Genomic DNA, 19,624 nt, shown 5'->3' with positions numbered 1-19,624 from the left:
GTCTTGAATGATTGTGCACTTGTGGTTTTCCATGGGGGCTGAACTTTGAACACTTTCCAGGAAAGCCTTCTCTTGTATGAATGAAAGTGGATTCAACCTCAAAAACACCTCGGTGTGCAGCGTGAATTTTACGTGACTGTGCAGAGAAACATGCTTTGGAAAGTCACTCATGGTTTCTCAGAAACTTGTGCGACCTGGAGATTTTTCCAGAACCGACAAAGACTGGCTGAGACCAACGGCATCATGGAAAAACGAAATTGTTTTGCAGTAGACAGAACAAACATTTACAAACAATAATCCCAAATAGACCAAGATGGTATAAATAACACCGAGATCTTGTAAACATATTACCAGACCGACACAGTTATTTGGAAAACCTCAGCCGTGTTGTTTAACTCCCATATACATTAAATCAAATAATAGTGAGCTCATGCCTCATGCGAGATATTTATCATAGCTGAAGAGTAAAATAATATGCATCTAAAAAGAATTAGCTGTGCACAACCAAATATGTAATTGATTTTACTATGACTAACGCCTTCTATCTATGATAGCTATTATGACCTTATAAAAGATTAGTTACTTTAATCAATGGGAGACAAAAACAGTGTAAAACAGGGGAAAAAAAGTCTATTTCCTCTTTCTTCTCTGAGAGTCTTTTTTCGTTCTGTTTGAGTGCTGAATATTTGAAGAGCAAAACCTTTAACTTATGCTTGGCTCTTTTCTTCTTCACAGCTGGTGCTCTACCATCTGAGCCACAACCTCAGGCCAGCTTTTTGCTTGGTTAATTGGAGGTGGAATCTCTCAGACTTCTCTTCCCTAGCTGGCTTTGAACCTCCATCCTCAGGACTTTGCTTTTTGAGTAGCTGGGATTACAGGTGTGAACTACTGGGGACTACCTTCCGTTGCAGTTTTAACGCTTGTTATGGTTGTGTAATGGACATGCAGTAATAGGCACAAGTATAAAGAAGATAAAAAAGAAAAGTGGGGGAGAGGTGAGCTGGATACCAGTGATTCACTCCTAGGTACTCAGGAGGCTGAGATCTGAGGATCGCAGTTTGAAGCCAACTGGGCAGGAAAGTCCATGAGACCCTTATCACCAAAGAACCACCAGAAAACCAGAAGTAGAGCTGTGGCTCAAAGCAGTAGAACACCAGCCTTAAGCAAAAGACTTAGGGACAGCTCCCAGGCCCTGAGTTCAAGCTCCAGGACTGACAAATAAAAAAAACACACACACACAAAGTACTGGAAGGAAAGCGTAGGGGAGTAGTACCTGTGGCCATTTGTTTTTCTGGACGTGGCTTCTCTATACTATATCACATTTTCTCTATACTAAATCACATTTCCCGTCCCAGAACCAATTCTTGAGCTGTACCACCTGATCAGTATTTGAATACGCAGTACACTTCTATTCCGGATGAGGGTAAAATTTAATTCTAAAATCTATATTTTAATTCAACTGTGTGGTGGGCAGAGAGGGGGGGAAAGGGAGAATACTTTGTTGTTGTGTTTGTTGTTGGAAGAGACTTACTGTATCACCTGGGTTGTACTCAAATTGGTAACCCTCCTGCCTCAGCCCTACCAGTGCCGGGAATACAGGCATTCACCACCAAGCCCATTCATTGGAAAAAAAAGTCCTCTTGATTTTATTAATGTACATCAAAGAGTTTTCTTTTAAATTTGTATTGTAAAGGTGATGTTCAGAGGGGTTGCAGTTACATAAGTCAGGGAATGAGCACATTTACTTTTGAACAGTGTCACCATTCCCTCATTTTCTCCTAGCTTTCCTCCCCCTTCCCAACCCTTCCCCTCCAAGTTGTATAGTTCATTTCTAACATAGTGTCTACTAAGTATCATTGCTGGATTAGGTCACCCTTTGCCCACCATCTCTGTGTTTCCCCTTCTCCTCCCCAAATTAGATAAACTTATATACAAGACAAAAGGTACAGAAATCGCAAAGGGGGAAAACCAGGAAAAAAAGAAAAAAACCCACAAAATGTAAAATGTAAAAAAAAAAACTCTTGGGCCTCGTATCAAAAATATACTTTAGAGCTCAAAAAAATTAAACACCCAGAAAACCAATCGGCAAAGCAACAACAGCCCAATTAATAAATAAGCTAAAGACTTAAAGAGAGACTTTTCAGAAGAACAAGTAAGAAAGGCTAATAGATGCATGAAGAAATGTTCAACCTCTCTGGCCAAGGAAGAAATGTAAATCAAAACAACATTGAGGTTTCATGTCACCCCAGTTAAAATGACCATTATCAAGAAATCTAAAAATCACAGATGCCAGCTGGGATGTGGACAAAAAGGAATACTACTGCACTGTTGGTGGGAGTGAAAACTTGTTCAGCCACTCCAGAAAGCAGTATGGAGGGTCCTCAAACGACTAACAGAGAGCTCCCCTAGGACCCAGCAATCCCACTCCTGAACATTTATCCAAATGACTATAAACCAGGCCATACTAAAGCCACCAGCACAACCATGTTCATTGCAGTAAGCCACCAGCACAACCATGTTCATTGCAGCATTATTTACCATAGCCAAGATATAGAATCAACCCAGAAGTGAATGAATGGATCAAGAAAATGTGTTAGATGTACACAGTAGAATTCTATATATCCATCAGAAAGAAGGACATGGCCCCATTCATAAGGAAATGGAAAGACTTAGAAAAAATTGTATTAAAACCAGAACCAAAGAAACATAGGTTGCGTCATTTCCCCTATTTGTAATAATTAGAATGTGTCTATAAATCTATAAGTATGGATAGTAAAAAGAAAAAGTTACACTAGGACATGATATTAAACAGGACTCTAAACACTCACACAGTGAGAACAAAGGAGGATATTCTTAGGAGAGGATCACAAGGGCTCCATAACTATGCACATATGATCCTTTAAAATGATGCTTACCAAAATGAAGTGTAAGACATGGAGACAAACCCATTCTGTTCTTGGTTTGTCTCATTTTTCTATATCCAGTAGCCCTGGTGCTGTATATTTTATGTCTCAAGTCCGAGTTTTCAATGTGCTGAATATCAATTGCTGACCTTTCTCTCAGGAAGAAATTCACTTTGTTGTTTGGGAGCTGCTTCTTCCCAGAACAAGCGAAGACTGCATAAAATAACAGGAACAGGAGGAAAAAGGCAGCCGTGAATCAAAGCGTCAGGGACTTAAAGGTTGAACAAATGAACACATTTGGTGACTGAGCAGCAAGGGACAAACTGGAGTGTGGGAAGACTCCCCGTTGAAGACCCAGAGGCTGTCTCGGGAGATCCACACGGAAGAGAAGAGCACAAAGCAGAAAAAGAAATTTAAATTACAAAGTAAGGATAAGAACTGGATGAAAAGTAGAATGGAAAAGGAAAAACAGGAGACGAGAAATCAAGCGCTGTGGAGTTGTAAATACACAACAGACTCCCCATTTTCTCTTCCCTGCATGTGAGCCCAAATGTTGTATCTGTATATCTATCTAATCCACACTTACGTATCTATATCCATATCTTTATATGGATATGTCTATCTGTATCTACGGATGTGTGTAGATTTATAGATATCTACATTGCTCCAGATACACAGATACACAGGTAAGATATATAGATACACATACAGAGATAGATTCACCATTTTTACCTAAGTGTTCAGGTATTAGACAATCAGGGTTGTCATCGATAGCCAGCCACCAGTGTCTTACACCTCTCATCCCGGCTACTCAGGAGGCTGAGAGCTGAGGATCATGGTTCAAGGCCAGCCCAGGCAGGAAAGTTCATGAGATTCTGATCACCAATGAGCCACCAGAAAGCCAGAAGTGGCGCTGTGGCTCAAGTGGTAGAGCACCAGCCTTGAGTGAAAGAGCTCAGGGTCAGGGCTCAGGTCACTGGAGCCACAGCTCCACTTCTGGTTTTCTGGTGGTTCACTGGAGATAAGAGTCTCCTGGACTTTCCTGCCCAGGCTGGCCTCGAACCACAATCCTCAGATCTCAGCCTCCAGAGTAGCTGGGATGACAGGCGTGAGCCACCAGCTCTCCCTTTCTAGGGAGCTGTAGGAAGGCCACTTCAGCTTTCCAGATTTGAAAACCTGCACATCGGCTGTAAGGTCAAGAGAGAATTTTCCTGAAAGAATCCCAACTTCCTTTTCCTCTCCTGTGAGATACTTAACCAACGCAGATGATATATTTCTGTGTTTGATTAGTTTTTTTGTGTCGAGGATACTGGACTAAAGTCACTACAGAGAGCAAAGCAGGAAGTTGTTTCTAGAAGGTAGCCAAAGGTCCAACTCATGCTTGATTGGTTTAGAGTCTTACTTAGATGAATATGTCAATGGACACTTATGAAATCTGCATGTGAGCATAATTCGGGGAGAGACGAGCAAAGTACACGTATTCTAGAGTTAAAATCGACAATTAATTAATTAATTTTTTACCAAATCAGATTCCAATGTCTACCAACAAGGGCCCAATCAGGCCACATGACCTTCGGTATGGGGAAATTTACTACCTATCCAAATCTCTCCTGTCTTGCTCTCTCTGTTTCCGTCTCTGAAACTGGTTCACCTGTGTACACACACATGTGCACATGCACACACATGCAAATGCATGAACACACACAAGTTCCATTTCTATAGGCTGAGGAGAATGTGACTTTTTGGTACTTGTACAGCCAAGAGCTGCAGATTTTCCAAGAGAGCCAATCTACCATGTTGAGTGAGAGAGCCAACCCAGCATGGTTCGAATGAGGACGGTGCTGGTGGGGTTTTGGGGGTGCTGATTGGTGCAGCCCTGGTGATTTGCAGCCTTCAAAAGGAACATGTTTTGGATCATGCAATTCCAAACCATTTTCTACGGGCTGTACCTGAAGGATCTGCCCGGGGAAGAAAGAATTTTGGGTGATGCAAAGTAATGTGAATTATGCCTCAGATCTCTGAGGAATACTGGGGAGACCAGAGATCAGGCTTTGTCTTCACGATGCTAGAATCCCAGGTGACAAATCCCTGCCCCAGCTTCTGGGTACTGGCTCAGTGGGATTCCCAGTTGGGGAAATTCTCATAGTCTGGATAACCACTGCTATGAAATTCAACATATGAAAGGTGAATGTGTTCGGTAATCACGAAGGCCTAGGAGATAGATTTTTTTTTTAGGCAGTTCATTTACTTTCTCTGAAGTTAAACAACTTATATTCAATATTTACCGTTGGTATGGAACTGCTCCAACTCACAATTGCTGAATTAACCCATCCCTTCATTTACAACAACAACAACAACAACAATGATAGTAATAATAATGAGACTAGCAACAGAAATTAACTCTGGATCGCCAGGGAGATTCAATGAGAAAAATGCACCTATGGTGATTAGAGCAGTCATGAAAATAAATCATTATCCATAATTATAATAAACAGGTATTGTAATCATTAGGACCTTTCTCACCTCGGCCATTGGAAATCATGTGTAACAATAGTTTACCCTCACCTCAGACAATCTGCATGATTTCTATTTTAATACTTCACATTCATACAAAAGCACAGTCTTACTAGGAATATTAAATGATGCTATTTTAATATTTATATTTAATAGCTATATTTAATATTCTCTCCTGGTTTGGACCATGACATGTTGTGTGGGCTGGGAGTATTGGGCTTGAACTCAGGACCTCTTGCTTAGTTTTTGACACTCAAGGCCGGTGCTCTATCATTTGAAACACACCTCCACTTCCAGCCTTTTGCTGGTTCATTGGAAGTACGAGTCTCTCAGATTTGTCTGCCTGGGCTGGCTTCCAAACAGGATCCTCCTGTCTCAGCCTCCTGAGTAGCTGGTGTAAGCCACCAGCTCTGAGTCCAGAGTGTGACACGGAAGTAATCGATTAATCTATGAACTAGCTATCTCTGGAGGATGATGTTGAAGTTATAAAGACTCCTGAGACCCCCTTCCTTCTGTTGATGAAGACTGCGGTACTCTTATGTGCTATTCAGCATCCAGGATGGTTACATTCCTCTCGAGTATTAATGTTGCCTTGGGAAAAGAGGAGAAGCAAAACAAACAAGTATACAGGTCTTGATTTCCATTTTGTGACCCACTCTCACAAATAATTGGCACCCCATTAATTAACTTGGAGTGTTTATTTATTTTTTGAAATCATTGCTTCTGAGGTGGTCTCTTAAAATACAAGGAGACTCACAGGGAAGAGCTAGAACCTTCAAGAAGGAAAGATGCGGAGAGTAAAAGGGTAGAGAATGAGTGATCCACCCTAGCTAAGCCGGCAGGGATGGGGTGTGACGTCATGGGAGGGGGGCGGGGATGTGGTATGATGTCATCAGACCACAGGGTTTAGTAGCATTAGAACATGGGATGGCAGGTGCCCAGACTGTGTGTCACAGAGATGTATTCTATCAACTTGGTCAGTAAATCTCTCCGTTGTCGTGTGTGTGTGTGTGTGTGTGTGTGTGTGTGTGTGTGTGTGTGTCCTGAGGTCTGAATTCAGGGCAGGCATGGTGCTCTACCACGTGAGTCACAGTGCCACTTCTGGTTTTCTGGTGGCTCATGGGAGATCAGGGTCTCACAGGACTCTCCTATCCATGCCGGCTTTGAACCGTGATCCTCAGATCTCAGCCACCTGCATCTGTGCGTCTGGCTGGATTTTTTTTTTTCTTAATGGTGGCGCGGCTTCACATTTCAGTGACAGGAACCATTGTTGGCTGTTTCACCAAATGTTTCTCAACCAGTTGGGTTTAGTCTGCCTGTCAGCCGTTAATATTGTATTCCTCTTCCTTAATTTGTATAACCACAGGGGAAGGTTTAAATAAAAGAACACTCCATTTCATAGTAGTTCTTAAATGGAAACATATGTATCTGTAATAGGGCTTTCAAAGTTTATTTCTTTTTCCAGTAAGAGCTTAGTGTGTGGGATTTGCTAGGTATAGGCCATATTTTTCAATTTGTAGAAAGAGGCCCAGTAGGTGAGGTTAATAGTTTGGCTAACTGTATCTCACATCTTACAAGGATTAGGGATATCGGAGGGCAATTGCTGTCAGTTATTTCTCCTCCCAGATAATCACTTAGAGAAAATCTGTGTGTGTGTGTGTGTGTGTGTGTGTGTGTGTGTGTGTGTGTGTGAGAGAGAGAGAGAACCGGGGCTTGAACTCAGGGACTAGTCGCTCTCCCTGAGCTTTTAACATTTGAGCCACAGGCCTCTTTCTGGCTTTTGGGTGCTGGCTTTGAACCTCGATCCTCATAGTTCATCCTGGGATTACACGGGTGAGCCCACCAGGACTCTGAGAGTTTATTGAGAAAGAGGAGCAAGGGAAGAAAATCTCTTCAGGCTTCGTCAACCTTGGCTGGTTTAGGAGAAGCTCAGTTATGCAACTTGCTAGTATACATTGAGTTTAATTAGAGAGATAACAGGTACTGAGCTACTCAGGAGGCTGAGATCTGAGGATCACAGTTCTAAACCAGCCCAGGCAGGAAAGTCTGGAAGACTCTTATCTCCCAATGAACCACCATAAAGCCAAAAGTGGAGCTGGGGGTAGAGCACCAGCCAGGAATGAAAAAGCGAAGAGGCAGTGCCCAGGCCCTGAGTTCAAGCCCCAGTACCAACACACATACACACACACACACACACACACACACACACACACACATACCTAAACCAAGAGCCACTGGATAAACAAATCATTCTTACAGACAGGCTTCTTACCACGTATTTGTAAGGTCCCCAGGAGGGATTGCCAGGGTTCTTAATTTCTGTCTTAATTTTTTTAAAAAAGCAAGTACAAATAAGTGCACATATTTAGTCTGAATAACCAGAAATATGGTGTCAATGCACATTTTGGAGATTTTTTTTCTAGAGGTTTCTCTTCATAAAGTGCTAAATCACATTTATAAAGGCCATTTATCTATGAGGAAAAGACAATTTCTGTCTTAATTTCTGAGTGGGGTGGGGTGAGGGGCGGGGCTTCAGCCTTTGGGGGCGGGGCCTAATGAATAGATGAATGGCCTTGATTAGCTTCTGGGAAAATGGGTTGTTATATTTATAAGATTGCTTCTTCTCCCTCCTCTTCTTTTTCCTCTTTTTATTTTTACCTCGGGTCATTACACAAGACCCTCTGCAAAGCCAGACACCAGTTCTTGGCTTTCAACTCCCACAATTCGCTGAGAGATAAATCAATCTGTTTTTGTCTTTTTTAAAATTTCTGTTTTAATGGTAGTACTGAGGCTTTGAACTGAGAACTTTGCACTTGCAGGGCAGATGCTTTTCCACCTAATCATGCTCCATGCTAGTTTGCTCTGCTGATTATTATTATTATTATTATTATTATTATTATTATTATTATTTTCTTGGTATGGGTAAAGGTTTCAACTCAGAGCCTCCTGCTCTTTATTTAGCCTTGTTTTGTTTTGTTTTTCACCCAAAGCTGGTGCTCTATCATTTGAGCCACATCTCCACAACTGGCTTTTTGCTGGTGAATTTCAGGTAATAGTCTCTCTCTCTCCTCTCCCTCTCCCTCTCTGTCTTTCTTGAGAAATCCGAGTATCTTCTCTGGCTACTTTTAACATGGACGGCCACAGAAGATCGGTATGAGTTTCAGGGTAAAGATGTCCTGGTAAGATTCTGGTGTTTGGAAATAAGTTGGAGGAAAATGGGACGGCCTTGAAAGACTTTTTGTGGAGTCTTAGAAACCTGAAACTCGCTCCTAGGCACAATCCAGGTTTCACGGCGACAGTGTTTGCTGCATGGGCGATATCTGCTGGCGAACACACATGGGCAGAGTGTGTATGAATCTGAGTGGGTTTTCAAGTAGAACGAGAAGGCAGAAGCGTAGAGCTGGGGGAGGGTGAGCAGCTTGAATCTCTACTGCTTGGCTCTGAACAGGAGCTGTGGAGTCTGCTGATGGCCTCTTACCTGCTTTGGGCTGAGTTAGAGACCATCTCTGGGCTTGTCTACCTGTAAAATGATAGAAGGAAATGCTGCTTCGCATCGGGTGCTGTGAGGGAATAGATGGGGGTTGGGGTGTTGTTTTTGTTGTTTGGTTCTGTAGTGTCCACATTAGGGCTGGAACTCAGGGCCTCTTGCTCGGTGTGTGGCCTTTTCTTCTTCTTCCATTCAAGGCTAATGCTCTAGTCCACGTAAGCCAAGGAAACTTCCACGGGTCCCACGGGTGGCTTTTCACGTGTTCAGGACAAAGCTTGCACTTCTCTGAGAACCTCAGATTCTACCTATTGAACAATCTATTGTATACACGATTATCTACGCCCTATACAGGGATGGATGTATATGTGTACATATAGAGCATCATTTACCTAGTCAAAAACAAGAGATTTTTTATAGTATGGTTATGTGTGATCATTTATTGATGTGTCCAGTTTGAGCCGGGAACAGGGCATGAACTCTGGGCCTTTTCACTTGGGCTTTTGCTCAAGCCTGGCTCTCTACTCCTTGAACCACTTGTTCATTTCTGGCTTTTTGTTGGTTAATTGGAGATTAAGTGTCTCTCAGATTTGTCTTCCTGGGCTGGCTTTGAACTGTGATCCTCAGGTCTCAGGTCCCAGCCTCCTGATTAACTAGGATTACTGGTGTAAGTCACTGGAGCCTGGCTTACATGGCTTTTATAACACATATGTGTATGTAAATATGTAATATATATGTAATATATAACATATGTCTAGATCACATGTAGTACATACATATACAGGTGTATGTATTATACATACATATATGTCTGCATAGTATATCTACCATGCACATATATACATATTATGGTACATATATAATGTATTACATTTATAATATATACATATATGCATATAGTATATATAGAATATATTATACATTACATATATAATATACTACATACATTAAATATGTATATAATACTTATATATTACGTTATATAACATCGTATAATATATTATATGTATATATTACATATATTACACATATAAAATGTGTATATTATATATCATATATCTATGTATATATTGCATATGTACTATATGTCTATGTATATATTACACATGTATTACTAATATAAAACATTATATATGCATTATATAATATACAATATATGGATATTTTATATGTAATATATGGATATATTAGATATGGATATATCCACATATATGTTACATATATACATGTATATATTATATAATACATATACATTATATATGGCTATATCATAGCTAGTACATATAATATATAACATGCACATATATATTATATATGCATATATATTATATATTACATACATATGTAGACATATATCTACATACATATATTGGTGTATCTATAGGAATATATATATATGTTCCACATCTAATATGTTTAGATGTTTTCCTTGGAAACATCACAGAATGTGACTTAGAGCACAATCCAGCTCTCCTTTGGAGCGAATAGAGTATGGATTTGGTATTTTCAGCCTACCCAGATGGGGACCCACCATCACCCACCGACCCCCCCCCCCACTGTGGAGTGGAGCAGACTTTCAACCCAGCCAGGCCCGGCGGGGACGTGTCCTGATTTCCTTCCTGACTGTGCTCCTCCATCCCCAGCCTTGTGCCAGTCAGCGAAGCTTTCCGAACTTTCCTTTCTCCTCTGCAAAACACAGATGCGACAATGCTGCCAGTCGGTGATGGGAAAGGGCCACAAATACACACTTAAAAAGTACTTCACCAGCCAGGGCACCAGCGGCTCCCGCCTGTCAGCCCGGCTACTCAGGAGGCTGAGATCTGAGGATCACGGTTCAAAGCCAGCCAGGGCAGGAAAGTCTGTGAGACTCTGATCTCCCATGAACCACCAGAGAACCAGAAGTGGAGTTGTGGCTCAAAGTGGGAGAACTCTAGTCTTGAGCAAAAGAGCTCAGGGACAGCGCCCAGGCCTTGAGTTCAAATCCCTTAGCCACATAATTACTGGGCTTGGAGCTCAATAATTGCTAGATAAATACAAAAGTGATGTGAAATGTGTCAGGTGTGTGTGTGTGTGTGTGTGTGTGTGTGTGTGTGTGTGTGTGTTGGGGCTTGAACTCAGGGCCTGGGCGCTGTCCCTGAGCTTTGGTGCTCAAGGCTAGTGCTCTACCACTTGAGCCACAGTTCTACTTTTGACCTTGTGTTTGTTTGTTTGTTTGGGGGTAGGTAATAGGCAATACACATCTTAAGGACTTTCCAGTCCCGGCTGGCTTTGCACGGCAATCCTCAGATCTCAGCCTTCTGAGAACCTAGAATAAATAAGAATAAATAAGAGCACTTTCCTCTGGCTGGTCTTCCAACCACACATCCCCACGGGTAGCGTTTGATGGGCTGTTCCGTTCAGGATCACGGGTGCGTTGGTCTTCTGCACACCCAGTTTCTCTAAGCATGAATGATGGCAAGTCTACTGCCCATCAGAATCAGAGGATTGCTTTCACAATATCCCACCCAACAGCCCGGGTCTGGCTGGCTTTGGCCTCTGGGTTACCTGGCCCCCAGAAACCAAACTATCCAAGAAAGAGGAGAGGTAGAGAACTTGGGGAACAGCTTACCTTCCTTCATGGGGGTAGGCCCCATTAAGTGGGGGTACACCCCACTTTCTGGAGTCCCTCCCCCTACACCACCCATGTCCCCTTAGTATGATGTGAAACAAAAAATTAAATCCCACGCAAGTTGTACCGGATTTTCCCAGTGTTATACAGTGTCATAGAAGGTTCACGAAGGGCCATTTTTCTTTTTTAAATTTGTTTCTTGCTGGGCCTCACAGAGCCCTGGTTAATTTTGAAAAGCAGCAGTATGTGTTTTCTAAGAGTAAACCCTGCCAGGTGCTGGTGGCTCCCGCCTGTCAGCCCAGTTACTCAGGAGTCTGAGATCTGAGGATCAAGGTTCAAAGCCAGCCCCGGCAGAAAAATTCCCTGAGACTCTTACTTCCAATGAACCACTAAAAAGTTGGAAGTGGAGCTCAGAGACAGCGTGCAGGCCCTGAGTTCAAGCCCCAGGACCAGCACACACACACACACACACATACACACATTAATAAATCATGCTACATGTGTTAAAAACTCATACTGGGGCTTGAACTCAGAACCTAATGCTCTTACTTGGTGTTTTCACTCAAGGCTGGTGCTCTACCACATGAGCTATATACCTCCATTTCCAGTTTTCTTTTTGCTGGTTAATTAGAGATAAAACTTCGGTCCTGGCTGGCTTTGAACTATGATCCTCATATGCCAGCCTACTGAATAGCTAGGATTACAGGTGTGAACCAGAGCCAGACTCCAAGATCCCTTTAGAAGAAAAGTTACACTGGAATTCAAAATAACAGTCATGAGTGAGTTCGTACACGAAATCTCCAAGCACTTCTGGCTTGAAGCCTGAATGCAAGAAAGTTTGTGGAAAAGAAATACTTAGGAAAAGTATCACACACACACACACACACACACACACACACACACACACACACACACACACACACACAGAGGGAAGGCTACATCAATCAATCCAGCAGCTGAGATATGATTATTAATTATTATTATTATTATTAGCTAGTGTCTCTCATTAAATCCTTAGGAAAATGAAGTGAGGTTGTTTAAGGGTACACATGTAGATTGCCGTATTCTGAATTCTGTAACAAGCAGCAAATGATTACACTACTCATAAATTTCGGATGATCATTTAGGGCCCTCGTGAACGCCTGGAAGCTTCTTTGATTATTTGCTTAATTACCAGGCTCTAATATTTGTCGAAGTGGAAGGGTGTTTTTTTTTCTTTCTTTTCTCGTGGGAGTGGTTCATTACTGCTTCCCCTTTCGATTTTGTGCCTAGAGTTCTGGGGATTCTTGCACCCCATTTTCCCTTCCAGGAGAAAAGGGGTCTCTGCTCTTTATTTTTTCCTTCTGGTTTAGCAGAAGGAATAAATAAAGCAATAAAACAAGTAGCAAGGAATCCACTGGCAAACACTTCCAAACACTTCCTCTCCCTATCCCCCCTCTTCCCGGAAATTTCCACCCCCTGGACAAGTGTGACAAGCAATCTATTGGGGGGGAATAGTTGGTGGGGGAGGGGGAGGGTGAGAAATGAGGTGTCACTTTTCTGGGTGAATCCGCAGCGTGAGTTTCCCGCCTAAGGAAATGCCCCTTAATCTCCTGGGGATGATGGTGGTAGTGGTGGTGGTGGATTCTAGAAAACTCTGGGGGTGTCCAGAGATACAGGCAGTCCAGGGAGGGTGCTGGGCGGGGGAGGGAGAAAGGAGGGGACCAAAGTTAAGGGATGGGGGGGCTCCAAGTTAAAGGGATCCGATCCCCCAAAGAAAACCACTGGGTCCCCCTTCTCCACCCCCTTCCCTCCTGCACCCCAAAGCTGTCCATCAGGCCAGCCCAGCTTGGACAGGACCTGGAGATTTCCCCTCCTCCTCCTCTCTCTGGGAATTCCACCGAAAGTCGGATGAAGAGAAGCGGGGAGCCCCCCTCCCCGAGATCTGTCCAGCCCGGGCGCCCGGGCTTACCTCCTCCCCGGGGAACCCCGTGTTTGTGGGGATCTGTACCAGCCCCTCTGGGAGCTTCTCCGGGCTGGTGTCTGCGTGGATCTCGGGGAGGACGGGGGTTCTGAAGGCTGTGCCAGGTCGGGGGGCCTTCGCCCGCCGCCCCAGAGTTGCGGGAAACTTGGCAGGCACCCCACTTCTCCTGACCCGGCCCCCACTCTGCCAGGAGCAGAGAAGGCTGCGCTCACACACACAGACACAGACACACACAGCCTGCGCCCCAGACGGGGGAGGTTCGGGGTGGGGGGAGGGGGGGCAGGGGAACCCCAGGATGCTGGGGGGAGGGGGGCAGGGGGGACCCCAGGATGCTGGGGGAAGGGGGCAGGGGGACCCCAGGATGCTGGGGGGAGGGGGGCAGGGGGGACCCCAGGATGCTGGGGGGAAGGGAGGGAGGGGAGGGTAACATGGAGGACTTACTGGACCGATGCTGTTCTGTATGCCGGGACGGGGCTGAGCTCTTCTTCTCTGGAGGGGGTGGGGGCTGGGGGTGCCCGGAGTTGTGCCCTGCGCGCACACAGACACACACAGACAGACAGACCCAGACAGACACACAGACAGACAGACACACACAGACACACACAGACACACACTTACGCCATTTCCTCTGGTCGCTCCTTTTTTAAAGTGGAGAGCAGTATTTGTTTATTTTCCTAAAGGAAATTTCTATTGATGATGATGATGATGATGATGGTGATGATGATGATGATGATGATGAACCCCCCCCCCCATGGTTCCCTCCGTGGTCTCCAGTCCAGTTCCTCAGTGCGCGGTACAAGTTGGGGGGGGAACTCTAAGCTCCAGATGGACAGACAGACAGACAGGACAGACAGGACAGACGGACAGACAGGCGGACAGACAGGCGGACAGACAGGACAGACAGACAGACAGGACAGACAGGACAGGAGGCCCCGGGTAACTCAGGGTGTGTGTGTGTGGGGGGGGATCAGGGGCCATGGGGGATCCCAGCGCCCTCCCTCCCCCTGCCCGGGGGCGGTGACCTCGCCCCCTCATTGTTCCCACGTCCCCGCCCTCCTCCCCCTCCCCCTCCCCTCCCCCTCCCCCTCTCCTCCCCCTCCCCCTCTCCTCCCCCCTCCCTCTCCCCCCCTCCCGTGTTCTGTCCGCCTTTTGTTGTTTGCACGGGCGTTGTGCGTGTGAAGCCGCCTCATGACCAGCACAGGGATTTCACCTCGTCCTTGAGCGAGCGAGCAACAGACAGAGCGAGCGAGACAGACAGACAGGCAGAGACAGAGCGACAGAGAGAGGGAGCGAGAGGCAGCGAGAGCGAGCGCGCGCCGGGGCAGAGCGAGGCCGCGCGCGCGCACACGCGCCCTTGGCACGCGCGCTCACACGCACGCGCTCACACGCACGCGCGCCCCTTGGCACACGATCACACGCACGCGCTTACACGCACACGCGCACACACGCGCACACACGCGCGCACACGCGCCCTTGGCACACGCGCGCGCACCCGCCCCGGCGCGCGCTGGGAGCGGCGGAGGCGGGGGTCCCCCCGGGCCGGCCGCGGCCCCCCATGCCCTCCCCGCCCGCGCCCGCCGCGCGGAGCCGCCCCCGGAGCCGCTGCCCCGACCCGGTAAGCAGCGCGGGCCGCCGCGGCCGCAACTTGGAGCCGCGTCCCGGGCGGGCGGCGGGCGGCGGGCGCGGGCGGCTCTCCACGGTCCGACCCCGCGGCGCGGGGCTCCGCTCGGCCCCGGCCCCGGCTGCGGAGCGCGGGGAGGAGGGAGGGAGGAGGGGGAGGGGGGAGCCGGAGCCCCGCACGGGGGGACCCCCCCCTCCCCAACCCCTTTCCCCGCCTCCCCGATCGGGGGTCTGACGGTCCCCACCCCCTCCCCAGCCCCCCAAAAGTTGAGCGCGCGCTGGCAGTCCCGGGGACGGGCGGCCCGGCGGACTCCCGCCCGCACCCCGCACCCCCTCCCCGCACCCCGTCTTCTGCGCTCCCCGTGCGGTTCGCTCTCTGCCCCCCCCACGCGCGCACGTGCGCCCCGCTCCGCAGGGGCTCCCCGGGACCCGCTCCCCCTCCCCCACCGCACCCCCAACTCCGAGGTCTCCATGACGACTCCGCAAGCGGCCCGCGCGCACCCAGCCCCGCGCCAGAGCTGCCGGCCCGGAACTTTGTGGGGGCTGGTGGGGGGGTCGGGGAGGGGGTGCGGGCTGGGGACGGGGAGGGGGTCGGGGTCGGGATGTGGGTGTGGGGTGCGGAGGGGGTCAGGGGCGGCGCCCTCCCGTCCTCTCGGGTCACTGCGCGGGATGGACGCGCGTGTCACAGGTGCGGTTGTGGTGGTTGCGGTGGTTGCGGTGGTCGTGGTCGGTGTGTGTGTGTGTGCGGTGCGGGCGCACAGCTGATCCGCAAGAAGCACCGCGGACGCGGCCTCAGCCGCGCTGTCCCTACAGGAGCGCGAAAGTCTGTCTGTCTGTCTGTTTCTGTCTCTGTCTGTCTCTCTGTCTCTCTGTCTTTCTCTGTCTGTCTGTCTCTGTCTGTCTCTGTCTGTGTCTCTCTGTCTCGGTCGTCTGTCTGTCCCTCTGTCTGTCTGTCTCTGCCTACACTGAGAGTGAGGTAGAAGTGTGAGTTCCTGTCACCGTCTTGCTGGGTCGTGGAAAGCAGGTCAAACCGAGGAAATCTGTGTCGAGAGAGAGATAGACAGACAGACAGACAGACAGACAGACAGACAGACAGACAGACAGACAGACAGCTTGCTCCGCCGCCGCCAGCCCAGGCATCTCCTCTGCTGCGGACTCTTCTGGAAAGTTTGTCAGAGCCGCGCTGCCACCCGCGGGAGGGAGCTGCGTCCCCTCCAGGGCCGGGCCGGGGCTGCGGGATGCAGGGTGCGGGGTGCGGGGTGCAGGGTGCGGGGTGCAGGGTGCGGGCTGTGGGGTGCGGGGTGCGGGGTGCGGGCTGTGGGGTGCGGGGTGCGGGGTGCGGGCTGTGGGGTGCGGGGTGCGGGGTGTGGGGTGCGGGGTGCGGGCTGTGGGGTGCGGGGTGCGGGGTGCGGGCTGTGGGGTGCAGGGTGCGGGGTGCGGGGTGTGGGCTGTGGGGTGCGGGGTGCGGGCTGTGGGGTGCGGGGTGCAGGCTGTGGGGGGCGGGGTGCGGGGTGCAGGCTGTGGGGTGCGGGTGCGGGGTGCGGGGTGCGGCGGGGCCGCGGGGTGCGGGCAGCCTGCGTCCAGGGCCTGTGCGAGGCCTGGGAGCGCAGGACCCCCCGCGGGCGACCGGACAGACCAGGCCGGTGGCCCTGCCTGCCTGCTATCTGTCTGTCTGTCTGTCTGTCTGTCTGTCTGTCTCTCCTCTCTTTCTCTCTGATGTCTGTCTTTCTGTCTGTCTGTCTCTGTCTCTTTGTCTCTCTCTCTCTGCATCTCTCTCCATCCCTAATCTCCATCTGTCTCTCCTTCTGTCTCTCTGTGTCTCTCTGTCTTTCTGTCTCTCTCTCTGGGACATTTCAATCCGAAAACATAAACAAAAACTTTTTCCTTTTCCTTCTCTCATTTACATTCTCTATTTTTTTAAATTAATCTTTATCATTAAAAGAACAAATTATCTTCGTTCTGCGCTGGGGTTTCAACTCAGCAAAACCAGTGCGTCTTGATGTATGGAGAACATCATTATTACTATTACTATTACTATTATTAATAACTTATCCAGATGATTGCCAGGGTGGAAAGCTCCCTTGCTGGGGGGGATTAGGTGAAGGGCCACATGGCTTCCAAGTTTACAGAAATAGTTGTGTGTGTGTGTGTTTTAAAGTTTGACGTTTATAGTGTTTCAAAGGAGGGCGGATTGGAAGAGAGCCTTTGTGATCACTGCATTTTGATCGGTCTAATTTGAAAGCCGAGCAGAGAGAGAATCCTGCCTTTCCCAGGCAGGTCCACCCAACCAAGGCCCTGATTTCAATATAGCTCAGGCCAAAGCCTGAGGGCAGCGCACCCACCAGGATGGCAAAATCCTAAGGACTTCCGTGGAAAGTTCTCTTAAGTTCTGAACTGATGCCATCCACTCTTAGCTCCCACAGAACAGTACGAGATAAAAATCAGAAGCATCCCTTTACACACACACACACACACACACACACACACACACACACACACACACACACACACACACACACACACACCCTGAAGCAATACAGATCTAAACCCTTCCACGGACAGGAATTGCTTTTGTTTGCCTAAAAGGTACAACTTTCATCACAGGAGTTGTTTAAAAACATTTAATTGTGGGGGTGGGAAGGGATGTGCATAATTATTTAGTTATTTGTGTTAATTACATAGTAGCAGGCTAGCTTGAAACTCTTCCTTGATTTTTTTCTCCTTTTTATTTTAGTGGTGCTCTCCTCTCTCTCTCTCTCTCTCTCTCTCTCTCTCCATTTTTGCTCATGAAGAATCAGAGGAGTTGGTTGGTTGGTTGGTTGGTTTCGTGCTTGTGGATTTTAAAGTTTTTCTTTTTCTGGAGTCTTTTGTGAATGGGGAATATCTAATAAATCTGTCACAAACTTGAAAGTATTAACACTTAATATTGGAAAGGGGAAAAAAGGGCTTCGATTCTTAAGACAGAAATCTTGACTCATTTGCTTGCTGGCTGGAAAACAATTCTGGTTGAATAGCTAGTATATAGAATTTAAAATTGCCAAACAGACTCGGTAAATAGACAAGTATTATGTCTAATAATAGGGCCAGTAGTTATTTCTAAATAACTTATCTATCCGTTGAACACACATTCTGTGTGTCACATGTATATCATAAATATATTACATATATACTATCACACACATATATGCAACACGCATGTATATGTATAGATATTTGCAAAGAAGCAAGTGCTTTGCCACTGAGCTACCTCCCAGCCCAGCGAAGATTTTCTTCTAAAGCCATTAAGTGTTGGTTGGAACGCTGGCAAGATAGTACCATTCTTTTACCCAGCAACAAGAAATCAGTGATGTGAAAAATCCAAAGAAGTAAAATAATCACAGGACAAAACTTGTGGCTTATCATTTCCAAAGAGTTTTCATCCAAAGTCCTCCTTAGATATTTCCTGCAGGTGGAATTGTTGGGTGTGATTGATTGACATCACTGGGAGGATTTATCTAATGCCAGATCAATTCTCGGGGCAGAAAAATGCTCTAGAGTTCTGAGAATATTCTGGAACATGCTTTGTGGAGGCCTAGCAGTTGAGTGTATTCTCCACACACGTGTGGCTGGTTTTTGTTTTTTTGTTTTTTTTTTTTTCCAGTCTGAGCAAATGTAGGTTTATTTTAAAGGCGAAGAAAGTGCTTGTCTGTTTCAAATAAACTACATCCTGAACTTGGGTTTGCCGATAGTGAATAAAATAAAAGCCCAATTTTGGTTCCAAACATTGTTTTAAAACACTCATTTGTAAATCATCTACATTTGGGTTTCATATGTTAATGATTTGGGATCTGAAACTTATTTCAGAGAGAGGCTCTTTGGTTTATCTTAAAAAACACCACACAAAACTGTCTAAACAACTCTAAATAAACTGTTCCAAATGCCTCAATTTGATGAATGAATTAAAGAATTATGCTTCTTAATCCAATTATGATCAGTCCTACAACTTCATTTCCTATTCGAGGAGAGGGGAATTCTGGGGTTTGGAATAGTAATGATTCTTGAATGTGAGTCAGGGGGCCGTGTTGCTCATTTTCTGTGTGCAATACAACGACAGTCATTTGTACCTCGGATTTACGAGAAGGATTGAATGACTGTCAATTAGCCAAGACTAGCCTGAAAAGTTCCTGTGTCTTTAAACTCAAGCACTGGTGGTTCATGCCTGTAATCCTAGCTATTCAGATTCAGATCCGAAGATCCAGGTTCGAAGCCAGTCCAGACAGGAAAATCTGCAAGTCTCTTCTTTCCAATTAAATACCCCAAAGTGAGAAACAGAGATGTGTTTCCAGTGGTAAGAAAGAGGAAGGTGCTTTTAGTGACCTGTAGCTGGGCTTTATTGAGGTATTTCTGGAGGGGTTGCTTCAAATGGAATGAATGATCCAATGTCGTCTGTGAGTAAGAGGAGTGTTCAGTGTTCCTTTCCCCGAATCCATGTCCTTTGAGCTAGCCGAGTGCTTTCTTCTCTGAGGACCTGGAATTTGAAGACAGACCCTTTT

General features: G+C 46.8%; 1 protein-coding gene and 1 long non-coding RNA gene across 3 annotated transcripts in view; one reads left to right on the top strand and one right to left on the bottom strand.

Moving 5' to 3' along the window:
* Window positions 1-12,421: 12,421 nt before the first annotated feature.
* LOC138819973 (uncharacterized) lies at window positions 12,422-14,403 on the bottom strand. Its single transcript, XR_011369712.1, has 3 exons — window positions 13,914-14,403; window positions 13,461-13,655; window positions 12,422-13,184 (listed from the first exon to the last, which is right to left on the bottom strand). It is a non-coding gene; the product is annotated as an uncharacterized lncRNA (long non-coding RNA).
* A 669-nt stretch (window positions 14,404-15,072) lies between these two features.
* The window catches only part of Sox5 (SRY-box transcription factor 5), an 857,426-nt gene continuing 852,874 nt past the window's right edge, over window positions 15,073-19,624 (top strand). The window contains exon 1 of one of the 2 annotated variants that reach the window (XM_070011779.1): window positions 15,073-15,087. The gene's annotated coding sequence lies outside the window, so the exon portion shown is untranslated. The remainder of the gene's footprint in view (window positions 15,088-19,624) is intronic. The other variant, XM_070011777.1, reaches the window with a different exon arrangement.

Source organism: Dipodomys merriami, unplaced genomic scaffold (assembly GCF_024711535.1).
Source record: "Dipodomys merriami isolate MVZ:Mamm:240054 unplaced genomic scaffold, mDipMer1.0.p SCAF_84, whole genome shotgun sequence".
Taxonomy (NCBI): Eukaryota; Metazoa; Chordata; class Mammalia; order Rodentia; family Heteromyidae; genus Dipodomys; species Dipodomys merriami.
This window is presented reverse-complemented; position numbering and strand designations above follow the sequence as displayed.